The sequence below is a fragment of the Cynocephalus volans genome, chromosome 1 (genome assembly GCF_027409185.1).
Source record: "Cynocephalus volans isolate mCynVol1 chromosome 1, mCynVol1.pri, whole genome shotgun sequence".
NCBI lineage: Eukaryota > Metazoa > Chordata > Mammalia > Dermoptera > Cynocephalidae > Cynocephalus > Cynocephalus volans.
The window spans coordinates 246,468,996-246,483,937 of record NC_084460.1 but is presented as its reverse complement, the minus strand read 5'-3'; the positions used below and the strand labels follow the sequence as shown (position 1 = coordinate 246,483,937).

Here is a 14,942-nt window from a genome sequence, read left to right as displayed (position 1 = left end):
AGATGGTTAAAATGGTAAATTTTATGGGATGTATTTTATCACAATTTTTAAAAATAAATTAATTAGAAAGACTTGTTAAAAAAAACCCCAACATATCAAGAAGAGCTATAATGTCCTTTTTTCTAAAAGTATACAGAGTACTTTTTACAAAATAATGGATCTCAAACTTTAGGTGAAATGAATATTCTTTGCTTGAGCAAATGTGTGGACATATATGGAGTGCTGTGGATCAAATCCGTCCTCCAAAAGTTCCTGTGTTGGAAACTTGATCCCCATTGTAACCGTGTTAAGAGGGTGAGAATTCCAATTATGATGTTTAAAAGGTAGGGCCTAGATTGGGATGACTGCCCTCATGAATGGATTAATCCATTCATGGAGTAAAGAGTTATCATGGGGGTGGACTGGTGGTTTTATAAAGAGCACATGAGAAAACTCTGCCCATTCTCTCACCATGTGATACCCTGGTCGCTAAGGGACCCTGTATAGAGTTCCCACCCAGAGGAAGGCTTGCACTAGATGCACTCCTGGACCCTGGTCTTCCCAGCTTCCAAAACAGAAAGAAAGAAATTTCGTTTCTTTATAAATTGCACAGTTACAAGTATTCTGTTATAAGCAACAGAATCAAACTAATACATGGAGTGTGAACAATATATACCATCTTTCTGTGTTTTATTTTTAAAAACAGGGCCAGGACCAGCCCCTCCACTAAACTGTTGGTATGCAGTGATTGTCCTTAGTAGTTCCCTTCGCACCCTAAGGTTTCCTCTTTCTCTTCTTTCCATTCAAACAAGCTCACTGGAAAGATGAAATCCGTACATAGTAGGGTGAAATGGCTCATCACAGCTCATCCCTTGGAATGGAGAGGTGAAATTTGGCTAACTTCAAAGCCCTTAGCTGAATGAGTAACATACTTACATTGAAATTAGATGCTCAAGCAAGAGGGTGAGACAGAATACTTGGGGTTTTATTTCATAAGGCACTTGAAATCACACTATACCACATTTCAGTATTGTGTAGTCAAGCCTCATCATGGAAAATTTATTTTAAGGCTATATCAATTTTATACCGTTAGTAAAATGAGATTAGGAACAATGTGACTTACATACTTTCCAGATTAGGCTACATTCAGTTCATCCACCAATTACATACCAAATGTCTACCTGATGTCTAGTAGGCCCTAGACATTCAAAAATAATGAGAAATAGTCCTTTGTCCAAAAGAAATAAGAAAGTTAGTCAAGCAAAAGACTATGAATAACTCTATGGGTCATGACCCCTTCTTCCCCTCCCCCAAGACTGGGTTGGGTAACCCTCCTGGCATTGTTGTGCATGCTTGAATCGTATCTACATTATATGTGTTTGTGTCTATTTTCCACTATACTCTGGGCAGGTGATGCATTGAAAACATAATATGTTAAATTTATACGTTAGAAAGATCCTCTGTTTTCTTGCAAATGGTACTATCCCATCTATTTTTTTAATTGACAAATAAAAATAATATGTATTTATGCTGTACAACATAACGGTGTATATAAACATTGTAGAATGGCTAAATCAAGCTATTTAACACATGCATTACTTCATATACTTATTTTTTGTGGTGAGAAAACTTCAAATCTACTCTCTTAGCAATTTTCAAACATGCAATATGTTGTTATTAACTGTATCACCATGATGTACAGTAGACTCTTGAACTTATTTTTCCTGTCTAACTGAAATTTTGTAGTTTTTGACCAATATCTCCACATTCCAAGCCCCACCTGACCTTCCAGCCTCTGGTAACCACCATTCTACTCTCTGTTACTATGAGTTTGACTTTTTTATACTCCACCTATAATGAGATTATGCAGTAATTGTGCCTGGCTTACTTCACTTAACATAATGTCCTCCACATTCATCCATGTTTTGGCAAATGACAAGATTTTCCTTTTTAAAAAAGGCTAAATAGTATTTCATTATATATATGCACACCACATTTTCTTTATCCATTCATCTGTTGATGGACCTTAGGTTGATTTCATATCTTGGTTATTGTGAATAACGCTGCAATGGACATGGGAGTGCAGAGATCTTTTCAACATACTGATTTCATTTCCTTTGGATATATACCCAGTAGTGGGATTGCTGGATCATATGGTAGTTCTATTTTTAATTTTTTAAGGAAGTTTCATACTGTTTTCCACAATGACTGCTAATTTACATTCCCACAAACGGCATGAAGGGTTCCCTTTTCTCCACATCTTCACCAACACTTGTTATCTTTCATCTTTTTAATAATAGTCATTCTAATAGGCATATGAAATGATATCTCCTGGTTTTAATTTACATTTCCCTGATGATTAGTGATGTCGAGCACTTTTGACCATTTGTATGTCTTCTTTTGAGAAATGTCTATTCAAGTACTTTAACCATTTTTTAATCAGATTATTTTCTTCCTAATGAGTTGTTTGAGTTCCTTATATGCTAGTGTTTTGGTTATTAACTTCTTATCAGATTCATGATTTGCAAATTTATTCTCCCATTCCATAGGTTGGCTCCTCTCTCTGTTGATTGATTTTTGCTGTGCAGGAGAATTTTAGTTTGATATAATCCCATTTGTCTATTTTTGCTTTTGTTGCCTGTACTCTTGAGGTCATACCCAAAATAATCTTTGCCCAGACCAAGGTCATGGAGTTTTCCTTTATGTTTTCTTCTACTAGTTTTATAGTTTCAGGTCTTACCTTTAAGTCTTTAATCCATTTTGAGTTGATTTTTTTGTATAAAATGTGAGATAAGGGTCTGATTTCATTCTTGTGCGTGTGGATATCCAGTTTTCTCAGCACCATTTATCGAAGAGTCTGTCCTTTCCCCATTGTGTGTTCTTGATGTCTTCATTGAAAATTAATTGACCATAAATGCATGAATTTATTTCTAGGTTCTCTATTCTGTTCGATTGGTCTATGTGTCAGTACCACGCTGTTTTGATTATTATAGCTTTCTCTATCTGTTAATGTGAAACATTAACATTTTATGTCCATACCATGCTGTTTTGATTGTTATAGCTTTCACTATCTGTTAATGTGAAACTAACCACCCTAAAATTTAATTGCTTAAAATAACAATAATTTGTTTTTTTTTCCATGATCCCATGAGTCAAGAATTTGCATGGCTGAGCCGGCTTGTTCTGCTTCACATGTCAGCCAAGATTACTAATGTACTACCTACATTTACCTTGGAACTGGGTTGGAGCAGGAATGTCAAAGATGCCTTCCTATTCCTAGGGCTTCTTTCCTTATGGCTACTAATTGTTCATTAGCCTAGTCTAGACTTCCTTATAACATGGTGGCTGGGTTCCAATGGAAAAAATGCAGAAGTTTCCAGAATTCTTAAGACCTTGGCTAACAAGTCTCAGAATATTATTTCCAACACATCTATTGGTAAGACTCAAACATAGGGAAAGTAGACTTGCTTCTTTGTGAGGAGCAGCATGAACTATAACAATGGGGGAAATTGATGGCAGCCATATTTGGAGAATATCTACCACAATAACATCTTTTAAAAACTCTCCTGTTTACCATAAACCCTAGAAATATAGAGCAAGACATAATAAACATCTGTTTCAAAGAAAATCTGAACTCCCAAAAAAATATTGAAAACCAGAAAAGCCCAAAATTGAGGAATTAAAAACTAGTGTATAGAACCATGTAGTGATTCTTTGGCTGCCCTGAAGGAAGAACAACAGTCAGTCATCAACATGGAGCTTGGATCTGATGATGACATGGAGAATGGAGATCGTGTTTGATTTCCATTAAGGTAGGGGGTTGGAAATGAGATCCCACATAAAGCCATGATTCTTGGTTTCATTCTCAGAGGATAGACTGGAAAGCACCACTCTCAGAGGATGGCAAGGCTGGTGTACTGTCTCTTTCTAGGCTCTGCAAGGAATAAAGTTCCCCTCGAGAATTTTTAACTGCAAGCCAGCCCTAATGTGGGCTTGGGGTTAAATATATACTCTCTGTAAAGTCCAGAGACAGCAGAACAGGGAACTAAAATTAAAAATGGTCCATACCCAGTGATACACAGGGGAGCCTAGAATAAAAATTACAAAACCTCTGTGAAGGGAAAAGTAAACAAACCAAGCTATGTAGAATTCCCACAGATAAGGTTTTGCTGATTATAAGATCAAGATCCAAATTTATAAACAGAGAAACAACTGACCCTGAGTGAGATTCAGCAGACAAAACAAATATAAGAATAGGATTAGATTAGATAGAGACTTAAAAGTAAATTTGCTTTAACCAAGATATGAAACAAAGGTCAGAGCAAAAATAAATAAATTAGAAATTTTTTTTTAAATTGGTTTTTCAAAAAGATAAACAAAATCAATAATCCTTTATCCACACTAATGAAGAAAAAAAGAAGATTCAGATAAATAAAATCAGAAATGAAAAAGGAAACATTACAACTGCTACCACAGAAAAACAAAGATCATAAGAGACTACTATGAACAACTATATGAGAACAAACTGGAAAACCTAGAAGAAATGGATATATTCCTGGACACATACAACTTACCAAGGTTGAATTATTAAGAAATGGAAAACCTAAACAGACCAATAACAAACAATAGATTGAAGCAGTAATAAAAAGTCTCCCAACAAAGAAAACTTCAGGAACAGATGGCTTCACTACCAAATTCTACCAAACATTTAAAGAAGAACTAATACCAATTCTTCACAAACCCTTCCAAAAAATTGAAGAGGAGGGAGTACTTCCAAACTCATTCTATGAGGCCAACATTAACCTCATACACAGATGTGAAGATCCTCAACAAAATACTAGCAAACAATCCAACAATACATTAAAAAGATCATTTATCACGGTCAAGTGGAATTCATCCCAGGGATGCAAGGATGGTTCAACACACACAAAACAATAAATGTGATATAACATATCAACAGAATGAAGGAAAAATGCCATAAGGTCATTTCAATAGATGCATAAAAAATATTTGATAAAATCAAACACCCCTTCATGATAAAAACACTCAACAAACTAGGCAATGAAGGAATGTACCTCAACACAATAAAGGCCATATGTGACAAACCCACAGCTAATATCATACTGAATGAACAAATGTTGGAGGCTTTTCTTGTAAGATCTGGAACAAAACAAAGATGCCCACTTTCCCCACTCTTATTCAACATAGTACTAGAAGTTCTAACCAGTGCAATAAAGCAAGAGAAAGCAATAAGGGGCATTCAAATTAGAAAGGAGGAAGCCAAATTATCTTTTATTGGAAGATGACATGATCATATACACAGAAAACCCTAAAGACTTCACCAAAAGTTACTAGAATTAATGAATGAACTCAGTACAGTGGCAGGATACAAAATCAACACAAAAAAATCAATAGCCTCCTATACAACAATAATGAAATAGCTGGAAAAAACCAAGAAAGTAGTAATACCATTTGCAATAGCTACCAAAAAATGAAATACCTAGGAGTAAATTTAACCAAATGAAAATTATAAAACATTGCTGACAAAAATTGAAAAGGACACAAATAAATGGAAAGATATCCCATGTTCATGAGTCAAGAGAATTAACATCAATGTTCATATTACCCAAAGCAATCTGCACATTCAATGCAATCTCTATCAAAATACCAATAACATTCATTATAGAAATAGAAAAAAAAAATCTTAAAATTTGTATGGAAACTTAAAAGACCTGATATAGTGAAACCAATCTTGAACAAAAAGAGCAAAGTCGAAGGCATTACACTTCCTGACTTTAAAATACTCTATAAAGCTATAATAACCAAAACAGCATGGTACTGGCATAAAAATAGACAATAGACTAATGGAACAGAATAGAGAGCCCAGAAAGAAATCTGCACACTTACAGCCAACTGATTTTCACTGAAGGTGCTAAGAATACACAATGGGAAAAGGACAGCCTCTTCAACAAATGGTTCTGGAAACACTGGATATCTGCATACAGAAGATTAAAACTAGACCCCTATCTCTTACTGTACACAAAAATCAATTCAGAATGGATGAAAGACCTAAACTTAAGACTCAAAACTATGAAACTATTAGGGGAAAACACTACATGAAATGGGAGTGGGCAGCGCCTTTTTGAATGAGACCACAAGGGCACAAACAACTAAAGCAAAAATACTCAAATGGGATTACAGTAAATTAAATATCTTCTGCACAGCAAGGGACACTATCAACAAAGTGAAGAGACAACCTACAGAAGGGGAGAAAATGTTTGCAAACCATACTTTAGACAAGGGACTAATATCCAGAATATATAAGGAACTCAAACAATTCAACAGCCAAAAAAAAAAAAAAATCCCAATTAAAAAAATGGGCCAAGTATCTGAACAGAGATTTCTCAAAAGAAGACATACAAATGGCCAACAAATACATGAAAAAATGCTCAACATCACCCATCATCAGGGAAATGCAAATTAAAGCCACAAAGAGATTTAATCTCACTCCAGTTAGAATGGCCACAAAACAGAAAATAACAGATGCTGGTGAGGATGTGGAGAAAAGGGAACCCTCCTACATTGTTGTGGGAATGTCAACTGGTACAGACCCCGCTATCCCACTATTGGGTATATACCCAAAGGAAATGAAAACAATATATCAAAAAGACACCTGCAGTCCCATGTTCATCACAATGCTAATCAAAATAGCCAATAGATGGAATCAACCAAAATGCCCATCAGTGAATGAATGGGTAAAAAAACTGTGGTATATATATATACAATGGAATACTATTCAGCTATAAAAAGAAATGGTATCCTATCATTTGCAGTAACAAGGGTGGAACTGGAAACTGTCATGTTAACTGAAGAAAGTCAGGCACAGAAAGACAAATACTGCATGGTCTTATTCACATGTGGAATCCCAAAAAAAGAAAAAAGTGGTTTTCATACAAGCACAAAGTACAGTAAGGAAAGTAGAATACTATGCTATCTACCCTAAGTGAATCATTGTGCAGTATATGCATGTATTGAAACAACACACTATACTCCACAAAAATAAATATAAATAAAAGTGAAAAAAAAAGATATGAAAACACCCTAAACGTCCATCAACAGATGACTGATAAAAAAATGTGGTGCAAATACACAATGTTTTCAGCCATAGAAAACAATGAAATTCTGCCATTGGAAGCAACACAGATGAGCTTGGAAAAAATTATGTTGCATGAAATAAGCCAAGGACAGAAGCAGAAATACCACATTTTTTCACTCATATGTGGGAGCTAAAAAGCAGAAAAAAACAAAACAAAACAATAAACAAATAATAATAATAGTAAGTTGAACTGCTAAAAACAGAGAGAACTGTGGTTACTAGAGGTGGGAAAAGGAAGAGGTAAAGGGGGATAATGAGAGGCTGGTTATTGGACACAAAATTACAGCTAGATAGGGAAAAAGTCCTATTGGTGTACAGTTGACCCAGGAATCGATAATTAACAATGGTTTACTGCATGTTACCAAACTAGAAGAAAGGAAATCAAATGTGTACGTCACAAAGAAATGATTAAGTTTTGCAATGATAAATATGCTAATTACCCTGTTTAGATCATCACACTTTATATGCATGTACGGAAATATCATGCTAGACCCCATAAATATGTACAATCAATATGTTTCAACAAAAACTTTTTTTAAAAAATTAAAAATTTGAAAATAGAAAAGATAAATTTTAGAATAGAAGAAAAGGAAAAGGAGTCAAAACAGGAGAAAACTCAATTGTATGTTAAACAGCAAATTACACACCATTGAATGAAAAATTAGAAAACTGAAAAACAGATCTCAGGAACTTTCCTGAAATGAACTATAGAGATATAAGGAGTTGGAAAATGTGAAAGAACAGTTGTACAATGAGAAAAGAATAAAAAGTTCCAATACCTCTAGTAGGAGTTCCAAAAAAAGAGCTATGGAGAATGGGAAAGACGCAATGTTTGAAGAGCTAGAGACTGAATCTGCAGAATTGATGAAAGGGTTGTGTTCAGATTTAAAAAGCACAGCAAGTCCTAGACGGGATAAAATAAACATAAAACTATACTTGACCACAATTCCCCCAAAAAGGCTAAAATTAAGACTGCCAGGGATGTGGAGCAGCTCTAACTCTCATATGTTGTTGGTGGAAGTGTAAAATGGTGCCACCACTTTGGGAAAATGTCTGGAAATGTCATTAGAAATTAGATATGTTTACCCTACGACCCAGCACTCCCAATCCTGGGTACCTCCTGAAGAGAACTCGATGAATATTTTCACAAGAAGACTTTACAGGAATGTTCACAGCAATTTTATTCATAGGAGAAACTGGAAACAGCTCAGGTTCCTATGAATAGGATAATAGATCTACTGTGATAAACTCATACAACAGAACTGCACTCAGCGGCAAAAGAAACAAGCGACTGATACTCTCAACAACATGGATGAATATCAAAAGCATTATGCTTTGTGAAAGAAACTAAACACAAAAGAATACATGTGACATGATTTTATTTTTATGAAGTTCTAAAACTAATCTACAGTGGTAAAAATGTCAGGACGGTGGTTGTCTTTGGGGGTTGAGACCAGAAGTGATTGGGAAGGAACACAATAGAATTTTCTGATGTGATAGGAATGATCTATATTTTGACAGAGGTTTGGGTTACACCAGTTTATGCATTTGTCAAAACTCACCAAAGGACCGAAGAGTACACTTAAGACTTTTTCATTTCACTATATCTAAATTTTACCTCAGAAATGTAAACAAATATTGACCTCTAGTTAACGTTTCTGAATCCTAGTTTGTGATGTGATGTACACACTGAAGTACAGACAGGGATAATCACTAGGACTGTTCCCAACTCTCCTGATTCACTCCTTCAGCCCTTTTGAGTTAGTCATGGCTAGATGACTTGTTCTGACCAAGAAAACATAAGAAAAAGTGTGATATGTCATTTCTAGGTGGAGTTTGTAAGACCCTGTGTACAGCCACGTTGCCACAGTAATCACAGAGGAGCATATTGAGAAGGGACCTCCACCAGCTTTCATCTCTGAATAACCACACTGAGCAGAGCTCCCTCCAACTTGTGTTGAATGTGGTTGTGATCAAGGAATAAATCCTTGTTGTATTAAGTCCATGTGGGAATTACTTCCCAATGACTTTGCCTACCCCAACTGACACATGAGCGTTCACTGATATACTTCAGAAAACAAGAACTAGAATCCAGAGGAATGAATGACATACAATGTGGAGGGCACTAACATTAATAAAGCAAATGTATTTCACAGGGCCTAGCTTCCAAGGCCCTGTAGTTTCAGGTACAGCCTAACTTTTTAAAATTACACATAGATGCTTACTTAGCTTGTGAAAGGCAGGAAACTTTCCCCAGGCTAAAGTCTCTGTTGTAGATAAAGAATGGTAACACAGCAAAATTGCTGGCTCTGAGGGCAGATGTCCTTGGTGACCCTCTCTTGAGGGTCCCTGGGAATTAACCCCTTCAGGGCTTCTCACTGCTCAGAAGAAATGGGCTTTGAGTAATCCTTTGCATCTCCATCACCCTGGGAGAGGTGACAATACAAGAAGGAGTGGGTCTTTGGGGGGAGGGGAGACAAACTAAAAATTAGACAAACTAATTCTGTAGAATGTTGGATTGTGGGATCTATCTAGATATAAATCTCCCCCCATATCTTACAAAAAATCAACAGAGTAAATAAAACCATCCATAACCTATGCCTACAGCATAACTGAGTCAAAGAATATGGCAAGCATTCATACATAGGTAGTAGGGAAATAAACATCCAGAACCATCAGAGCCAGATCCAGAGCCCACATCACAAGACAGAATCAGGCACAGACTGTGTAGAAAAGAGGAGGCAGAACACAAATAATACCTCCCCACTCCAGAAAGAGTCCAACCCTTAATGAGGAAATGCAAAGGACAAGTCTGGGCCATGGAGGATCCACTGGCTATCAGGATAAAAATGAAGGAAGTTGAATGTGAATGCAGAGAGACATTCAGTCATTATCTGCCTCCTGAAGTAACCACAAAACTTTGCCTACAAACTATTTTGCACCCAAACAAAGTTTTGTCAAAAATTTCTCACCTGAATCTGGCCAAGCCTCTAAAGACAACTAACAATTTACAAGAAAGAGGGAGGACGGAAGAAAATGTTAAAATATACCATGAAGATGCAATCAGCCAAATACAGACTGTGAGAAACCATATATAAAATAAGCTGGTTTCTGCATCATAACATATAAGTTGCAAGAAAAAGATAAAATGGATGGTATCTTTGTTTGGGCTGCTATAACAAAGTACCACAGATTGGATGGCTTATAAACAATAGATATTTTTTTCTCACAGTTCCAGAGGTTAGAAGCTCCAGATTGGGGTAACACCATGGTCGAGTTCTGGCAAGGGCTGTCTTTTGGGTTGCAAACTGACAACCTCTGGTTATATCCTCACACTCAGAGAGCAGAGCAGAGGAAGCAAGCTCTCTTGTGGCTACTATAAGGGCACCAATCCCTTTCATGAGGGCTCCACCCTTATGACCTCGTCTAATCCTAATTCCCAAATACTTCCTAATTCCATCATATTGGGGGGTAGGGTTGCAACATGAAAACTTTAGGAGGACACAATATTCAGTCCATAACAAATGGGAAACATAGATTAAAAGAGTATTAAAAGACATAGCAACTGATCACAATTTGTGGAATTTAATGTGGGTCCTCTGTTGGCCCTGGTCTTTGAGTGCTACCTTGAGCAGAGACCCTTTCCATGATGGTTCAAACAAACTCTGATAGAGGGATGGATGGATGGATGGATGGATGGATGGATGGATGGATGGATGGATGGATGGATGGATGGAAGGAAAAATACATCCTTGATGACATGAGACAATAGGAAATTTTAATACTGATTGAATATTTTATTATATTAAAGAATTATTCTTTCTTAGAAGTGATAATGAAATCTGAATGAAAAAAAGTAAAATCATATTCCTACTCTTTACCATACATGAAAAAAATTCCAGATGGATTATAGGTCTTTACCAAAATGTAAAAAGCAAAAATCTCACATTTTTAGCAGAAAATATAGGAGAGTTTTCTACCATCATGGGGTAGGAAAAAAATTCTTAAACAAGACATAAGCGCAATAAGATCAAGAATGATAAAATTAATAATTTTTGTACATTACATCTACATTTTAAAAGACACCATAAACAAAGTGAAAAGATAAATTATAAACAAAGAGAAAATATTTGCAATGCATACACCTAACAAAAGATTAGGATACGATATTTACAAAGAATCCGCAAACCAATAAGGAAAAGACAAACAATAAAACAAACAAAAAAAGCAAAACAATATGAACAGGTATGCCCACCGCATCACAAACTTTGGAGCCGAGAGAAAGGGGCTTCATAAAGGAGCAAATATAACTATCCTGGCCCCCCTACCCATCCTGTCTAGAAAGCGATTCCGTTTTTTCCCTTACAGTTACAGGACAGGTCACACTCTTCACCACAATTGAGACAAACTTGGGACTGTTTTGTACCTCCAAAATTTTGTGCAGCCTCAGTAATTACAGAATCTGTTCCACCCATTCAAAAGTTTGAAAAATGTCCAGTAATGAATGGTGAAGAAAGTTATGATCCCACTGTGACACATCCTGCCCACTGTCAGCCTGATCGGGGTTGAGGCTTTTACCACGCAGTCTCACTTCAAGGGAGAATACCTGCCTCACCCGCGGTGCTCCAAGGTGGCACTGTCGCTTTTTCAGCTCAAGCATTCAGGAGCTTAGTAGCGCCAAGCACCACACTATTGCCCCCTGGTGGACGATATGATGTAATAGCTCTTCCAGGCTGAACATCTAGATGGAGTATTCAACTTGGTCATTAGTTTGATATATAATTCCCAGTAACTGACCACCTCAAACTGTACTCTCTCTACAGCAATGAAGTATTGTGCCATAAACCAGGCAGTTCAGACTTTCATTTTAGTTGGCAGTATTTCTCAATCACCAGCATTTTCCACCATTTTATCATTTATTGGCATTTCTACTGCCCACTGAAATTCAATTTCTCCAGTCTCTGGCATGTGACTTCTGGCAAAAAGTTCCATGTAGCAATTACTTAGTGTCACAACAGCCACTAAGTATCTGGCCAGAATCTTCTAATTATAAGAGCAGTTTAGTCGCCGACCTTTTTCCTTCCAGGAATGACACCCATTTCTTAAGAACTAGGTAAGTGTGGAGTTTGTATAAAAAAAATGAATGTCCAAGCATTTTGGCTAACTAGATAAATCTAAAGTCTCCTTCTGCTAGAATACAACCAGGTGCTAAAAAATTCATGTAAAAAATACACTTTCTTACCTGGAAAAGGGTATTTACCAAAAACTACTGTAGTATCATACCTACTGGAGAAATTTTAGAAGTTTTCCACTTGAAAATCAGTATTGAGAAAAAGATAACTACTATAACCTCTTATATTCAACATGGTACTTTGATTCTAGCACATTGAGATACCCCAACCTAGCCCAACTATATTTTCCTGTCCCAGCTAGTGCTATAAGGGAAGAATATCAACAAAAGGAAATAAGGATTAAAAATGAAGAAAATGAATTATATTTATTCACAGGTGATATTAAAATACAAAGTTTTTTTTAAAGAAATTATTCAAATTATTAAGAGTGTAGCAAAGTGACTGGATATAAAATCAATATTCAAATTTCAATTGCATTTCTGTACACCAGCAAAAACCAAAAAGTTAGAAAGCCTACTTTTCAAGAAAATGCTATTTTCTATAGCAACAAAATCATAAAGTAGTTAAAATAATGAAATATGTTTAAAACTTTCATGGAGAAAATTATAAAACTGTATCATAAGCCATTAAAGAACATCTAAACAAAGAGTATACCTTAGTGGATAGGAAAACTCGAATCTTAAAAATTCCAACTCTTTCCAAATTCATGTATAGCATCCAGTGAAATTTCAAATTTTCCTAAGGGTTTTTGTAGGAATTTGACAAATGTTAGAGTTCCTATGGAAAGGTCAAAGCAAAGGATTGCCAAGACATTCTAAGGAGAGGAGGGAGCAGAGAGAGAGAGAGGTGGTGAAAAAAATATTCTATCAAAATTTATTATGAAAGCAAAGTGATTGGCAAATTGGCAATGGGACAGAGAAGAGAGCTCGAAAGCAGACTTGTAACACACAGTCAGCTCTCCGCAACTGCCAATTCTGCATTGGATTCAACCGACTACGGATTGAAGATATTCAAAAAAGCTTGTCTAGTTTAGATGGCTCTGGACGAGGATTCTCACTGGAACACCCCACCGTTAATTTACATGTGGTATCCAGGGACCTAAATACTCTTCTGTGAGAGCATTTGTATGTCACGATAAATGCCATATTAGGAGAAGAATCGAAAGAATCTGTTGCTGATGAAGAAGAGGAAGACAGTGATAATGATGCTGAATCTGTTACTGAACTTAGATTTGTGCCTACACCAGCCTTGGAGGCAATGTTCACTGCAGCGTGAACGCCAGATCCTGAGGATGAAGATTCAGATGCTGACAAGAACATGATGCTGAAGCACATGAACAAGAACAGGGGGGCATCCCTAAATTTTACGCCTAGAAAGAAGGATTATCCCATTTAACAGCAGAAGGCCAAACCATGTTGGAGAGATTAGGAGGAATGCTTTCTCAGTCTGTGAGCAGCTGGTATAATATGGCTGAGGTCTGGACAGAAGATTGAATAAGAGATTATGAAAATGGGATGGAGGTAGATACCACAGCAACAGTTGCTGGACAGTTTGGCGATACAGTTTGGCGATACAGATGTTGACCACTGGAAATTATTTAGGCTGCACTGAGGTTCTGCTCACAACTGTAGGAGAGAACTTAGTGTCTTTCCACTCTGGAGTGAGGTTAGTCTTTTTCTTCTCCAAACTTCACCTGAACCAGTTCTTTCTTGAGACAAATTATACTGAGATGGCACATTGTCAACAGCAAAAGATGAATCAGCAAATTAATCTTTATTAACAAAGATGAATCAACTTAACCAAGATGGTATTTGTAGTTTATCACTTGCCCCAAAACCTTCTGAGTAAGCCTATAATTTCTTCCTTCATGGTATGTACCTTCTTCAAGCTAGCAGGCCTTTGTGGTGAAATGTAGGTAGAGCGGGTGGGAAAGACAGAGGCTGAAGCTATGATATGGCTCTTTGGGGCCTAAGGATAACTTTACCCCTAAAAAGAAAGACAAAGCTGTCTCAGAGGAATTCTAGCTTCTGCATATCCTGCACAGGAGCAAGAGTCTTACTAACCTGGGGCCCACATTAATTAACTCAGGCTCCTCTAGGTAGCCTCTTCGGAAACAACTCAACCATTGACACAACTGCTTCTGACTAGCTTTTGCTCCTTTCACCATGTTTCCCCAGTCTGCTCTGTTATAACCTCTTAGGTTATATCCTTTCACTTCCAGCCTCATAGGTTAGTTTCTGTAACAGAACAAGTGAAACCAGGAGAAGTCCTCAAAGTACTTCAAATGATCATTGTTTTGTCTTTGTAATAGCTTAACAAATAAATCTAGGTTTTCTACTAAAAAAAAATGAAAAATACAAATACAAATATAAAAATGCAAATAAAAACAATACAGCATAACAACTATTTACAAAGCATTAACATTGTATTAGGTATTATAAGTAATCTAGAGATGATTTAAAGTACATGGAAGGATGTGCCTAGGTTATAGACAAATACTGCAACATTTTATAGAAGGGACTTGAGCATCCATCGAGTTTGGTATCTGTGGGGGATCATGGAACCAATACTGAGGGATGACTGTATTTGGAAATGAAGTAACAGAATTAGTATTGCAGATGACTGGGGAAAGAATAAACCATTCAGTAAATGCTACTGGGATGACTGGATACTCA

General features: G+C 36.5%; 1 pseudogene; it reads left to right on the top strand.

The window, feature by feature from the left end:
- Positions 1-13,850, top strand: part of LOC134369420 (methylosome subunit pICln-like) — a 29,171-nt pseudogene extending 15,321 nt beyond the window's left edge.
- Positions 13,851-14,942: the final 1,092 nt, after the last annotated feature.